At 43.5% G+C, this 5,322-nt stretch overlaps 1 non-coding gene across 1 annotated transcript; it reads left to right on the top strand.

The window, feature by feature from the left end:
- Nucleotides 1–4,031: 4,031 nt before the first annotated feature.
- TRNAS-UGA (transfer RNA serine (anticodon UGA)) lies at nucleotides 4,032–4,113 on the top strand. The gene has a single exon. It is a non-coding gene; the product is annotated as a tRNA-Ser (tRNA).
- Nucleotides 4,114–5,322: the final 1,209 nt, after the last annotated feature.

The raw sequence follows: 5,322 nt of genomic DNA, 5'->3' as shown, positions 1-5,322 counted from the left end.
TTTTCCTTTCTAAATAATAAAAACCCTAGAACTCCTGTCCTATATACTCTTCCAAAGATCCATAAGAATCTGGAAACTCCACCAGGCAGACCCATCCTTTCTGGGTGCGGATCCATTCTAGAACCTTTAGGGAGCTACATTGACTTCTTTATAAAGAATATGGTACAAGACACCGCCACTTACGTTAAGGACACCACTCACTTTATCAACCTAATTGAATCCCAGCCCTTTGACCCCCAAACTGAACTCCTGGTCACTCTGGACATCGAGTCACTATACACCAACATTCCCCAAGACAAAGGCATAGAAGTTATCACTAAACATCTCAATCTACGCCCAGCACCTCATCGGGTCCCAACAGAATTTATCATCTCACTCCTGGAAATAGCCCTCACCAGAAACTATTTTATGTTTGAAGACCAGTATTACAGGCAATGTAAAGGCACTTCAATGGGGGCCATTTTTGCTCCTAATTTTGCCATACTCTTTGTTGATGACATTGAAAATAAGTTCATCCTCAACAACAACAACCCCTTCTTTAACAAAATTCGCATATGGCGAAGGTACATAGATGACGTCTTCATGATTTGGTCTGGCACTGAAACTGAACTCCAACTATTCAGTGCATGGCTCAATAACACCCAGCCGGACCTAAAATTTACCTACAATTTCAATAAAAACAAAATTGACTACCTAGACGTCACGGTCAAAACGTCCGAGGGTGAACTCTACACTACCCTCTTTAGAAAACCTACAGAGCGTAACACCCTCTTACAGTACGATAGCTGTCATCCCAGGGCTCTGAGAGATGGCCTACCCTACGGTCAATTCCTGCGTATTCGCAGAAATTGCAGGTTCAAAGAAGATTTCTTCCAAGAGGCTGAAATCCTGTGTAAAAAACTCACCAATCGGGGCTACCCTAGACGTCTAGTAAAGAGGTCAATGAAACGAGCATGGTACTCACATCGTGAATTCCTGCTGCAACCCAAAGAAAAGGCATCCCTCAACAAAATCACATGCGTCACTACCTTCTGCCCGGTTAGCAACAAACTCACCAAAATGATAAAGAAACACTGGTCAGTACTAGGCCCATTGGAACTCAATACAGGCACTCCACTCTTTGCCTTCAAGAGAGGACGTAATATTAAGGACCACCTAGTTAGAGCCCAGAAACCAGTGCACAAGGACAATACTCTTCATTCTTTCCTTGGCCTCCCTCCTCTACAAGGCCACTATAAATGTAACAACTGTCTGTCGTGTGATTCCACCTGTAACACCCAGTCCTTTGAATATAATGGCACCAAACACACTTTACAGTTCTTCTCTAATTGTAATTCACAAAATGTGATCTACTGTATAAAATGTCCCTGCCAACTACTCTATATCGGGCAAACCACGCAGAAAATCAAGACTAGGATCTCGCAACATAGGAGCAGGATCCGCTGCAAAACACAAACGGCACCTCTTGTGGAACATTTTCTGGCCAAAGGACACTCTGAATCTGATTTCACATGGCAAGTGATTGACAGCCTACAACACAACCACAGAGGAGGAAATCAACAGCAAATCCTTAACCGCATGGAATGTAAATGGATTTTTAAATGCCGCTCCATTGAACAAGGACTTAACACTCTGGACGAATACAGAACCATTCTGTAACCACCTTCTGTGTTCAAATATGCCATTAACTCTTGCAACACCAGTCTCTTCTTGCCAACCCTGAGACCTCGTACATGCAATTCTGTACTATTGTATGTAAAGCAATCATTCTGTTTCTTATTGTACTACTTGTATATACTTGAATGTAGACTAAGCGGGCAAGTATTTGAACACCTACGCTGCCTTTACTATATTGACGCTGCAATTTAGTTACTGCACCGCCCAATACCCCCTTTGGCCTTTTTCATTGACCCCAGACTTAAGAATTCTCAACATTGTGTGCCCAACGGTATGGAATCATGCTCTATCACAGTAACTAGTAACTCGAGCTGTTCCATTCATGCTAGCGTTTTTAATTGCATACAGGCACCCCCTGAGCCTACTACCCTTGTTGGGCCTTCACACCTTGCGATCGGCGCATCTGCAGACGCCTCGAGTAACCAATGGCAACCCTGCCCCTTAAATACCTCCCCCTCCCACTTCCCGGCCAGTCGCCGCGCGTAACTACACGCACACAGGATTCGCTCCACCCCGTGACCCCCATTGAATGCACCGAGTGCCGCATGGATTAAGTAAGTACTATTGAAACTAAATCCCCTTCCCTCCACTTGCTCGCGGCTTTGATATCCGCCTGAAGGAAACCTCCCGCATCCTCCTCTACAGATTGAGTTCCTCGGCACCGAAAACTCGCCTCAACTCGCTGAGCAGGCATGATTACACTTCTACCTTAAGTAAGTGTCCTCGCTCTAACTTTGGCACCGCCCCGTATTTACATGTACACACACCGTACTACGTCCCTCTAACAAAAACACCCCCCCCCCCCCCCTTTTTCCTCAGGCAACTTCCTCCTGATACCTGCTTGAAATAAATTTCGGCACAGACACCGCGCTTCCATTTAATGAGAAGTCCGGACCCAGCTTATTACTTCAGTAAGTGTCTTCACTACCGTAACACCACGCGGTATTCCTGCTTTAATCACCACGCGCTTTGCCCAGTTGTATCCCATAATCACTCCGTTCTCCTAGGCTATTGATTCAAACCAAGACGTTCACTACCGCGACGAACACGTTTTTACTGACGACTATCCCGTCACCCTACCGCTCATATGCTCAGTAAGTGTTCCACTTCATGCGCGCGCTATGATGCCCCAACCTCCGCCCCTAGCGCTATAATTTACTTCGTCACTATGAGCTCCGAGTCTCTAACATCATATTCTTGTAATTGCGCATTCCTTCAGGGCACTAGACTGCTCAGTTCCATGACTTTGCTGACTCTGCCAGGTTACCGATTTCTCATCTTTATGTAATTGCATCACGTTTCGGAGAACACCATGTACCGCTCATTAATTGCTTGTGATGCTTGTTACAGTTCAGGGACTAATTTATGTTTTGTACTTGTTTATTTATTTATTTTTTCTGTATTTTTTTCACATTTAGAGTTCATATGCTCACATTTTGTCCTGATGATGAACTCAAATAACTGAGTTCGAAACGCCGTCGACCCTATGCAACTCGAACCTATTTTGTACTAATTTTATTTAAAAAATGGTTCTCTATTGTTGCCAATGCAATGTTCTCTTTTAAAGACCCCACCCTCACCTGCATGTCACGCTTTCTTGTCACTAAATATGTGAGCACTTGAATTCAATCTTTGTTCAATAAATAAGTGTCATACATTGACCTCTCCTGTCCCTTGTTTCTCTATATTAAGTATCACTCTCCAATATGAGTCCTTGAACCTATACTAAATCATCTCGGCCTCCTAAGGGCTTTTCATTTCACTGGACCTTCCCAGGCCATCCCGAACCATTGTTCTCTTCCACATTGTATCACCCCAGGTTCGCATAAGGGGTACCCTTGTTCTTTAAAACACAACATTAAGATAGAGCAAAACGTGAGGTGAAAAGCAAAAAGGTTGCTGGTAGGCCACCTTAAGGATGCCAGGTCTAACAAAAATGAACTAAGGATTACGTGAGTAAAACATCAGGTTTCTCTACGGTATTTGGTGAGACAAGTGGGCCTTCTTTTATCTTCCATTCAAGCAATCTTTGACGGACCCCTTTATTATAGAGCTCTTCAAGGATTAAAGATAAGGCACTTACAAAGGAGTCACAAATACTCAGAGATGGTAGACTAGCAGCGCAAAAACAGAGTGCAACAGGGTCCAAAAAATTGAGTGCCACATGAGAGTTTGCATGCAAGCGTATCCTTTTACAGATCCAGAGATATACTCATGCAATTTTTGTTTTTAGGACAGAACGTGCATGATGAAAAAAACATTGTTTTTAAAAAGCGCATTGCAGAATATCAGTACTTTGATGTGGGACAACTTGAAAACTTTCAAACAAAATATTTGCATGCAGCTTACAGTAAGTTGTTGTGGCCGAGTGGTTAAGGTGATGGACTTGAAATCCATTGGGGTCTCCCCGCGCAGGTTCGAATCCTGCCAACAACGAGAATCTTGTTATTATCGGCTACAATTTCAGAATTAACCTTTAGTATTTCTTCCATTTCAGTTTTATAAATAGGTGGCTTATTTTTGTGTCGCTATTGCCTCTCCACATATTTATTATCGCTACCTCTTTCATGTCATTGCTACACCAGTCTTTCTACTATAGCACTGGTGTAAACGCTTCAAATTATTATACCATTGCTCTCTCAATCATACCTGCGCATGCACTTGAACGTTACTTTATCAATAAAAGACGCAAAGAGAGAAATAGAACAAAAGTGCTGGCTGGATTTGGCACACACACCATAAAACTGCATTTTCATTTTTATTCTCCCCTGTGTTACATGCTTAACCTCTCCCTATGTAATTTCTCTTAATCTGCTCTCCCAGGTAGAGAATTTCATCTACAGGCTCTTTCTGTGTTTTTTTCCTTAGTCTTTCTTTCCCTTTTCTTAGCTGTGTAACTGTTCCTTTACGCGCTCTATTTACGCCCCATTAATCTCATTTGAGCTCCTTGCTCCCGCTCCTGTTTTCTCCACCTCTCATACTGCCAGTTCTCTCTTTCTCTGTGGTTGGTGGCTAAAATCCAGAGCTTTCGAAACCCCGTGGTTTCTGCCTCTTGTTGTCAGACTTGAATTGGAAAAGGAACCATATTAACAAGCCTTTACCACTCACACACGGCGGAAGTTTATACTTTAATTCAGTGAGCTAAGAAAAGCGTGTTGTGGGTCCCCTACGAGCCATGGTGCTTGCTTCATTATGATTTGGAACCAGTCATTAGCCGCAGCTCTGCTAATGAGCCACTGAGGACAGTTTCAATAGTTACTCAAAAACATAACCTTGCAGCCCCCCCTCAACTGTGTATTTATATTACTTTACTGCTGTTCGTGTGATTAGCTGGGAGGAGCTCACGGCGGCATCCACCCTATAAAAGTGTAGATGGATCACTCCTTAACTCTTTCTTGCTTCACATACAAATGGCTTGAAAGGTGCAGGGAAGATGCAGGTCTAATAGACAGAATAGAAGGTCTGTGCCAAGTGGGTTTCTCTGCATTGGTGTCCCATCACAGGCCCGGAATTGTAATGTGTGATCTTTGACTCCTGGCAGTTCACAAGCAGGCGGCCAGGAAACGGTTTCAGCCTATCAACCACTGAGGAGACGCAGCCTCTGAATGAGGAATGAGGAAGCAATGAAGACATCCAGCCTATCAC

Source organism: Triturus cristatus, chromosome 12, assembly GCF_964204655.1.
Source record: "Triturus cristatus chromosome 12, aTriCri1.1, whole genome shotgun sequence".
In the NCBI taxonomy this organism is placed as follows: domain Eukaryota; kingdom Metazoa; phylum Chordata; class Amphibia; order Caudata; family Salamandridae; genus Triturus; species Triturus cristatus.
The sequence above is the reverse complement of the archived record's forward strand: the minus strand, read 5'-3'. Positions and strand labels throughout refer to the sequence as shown.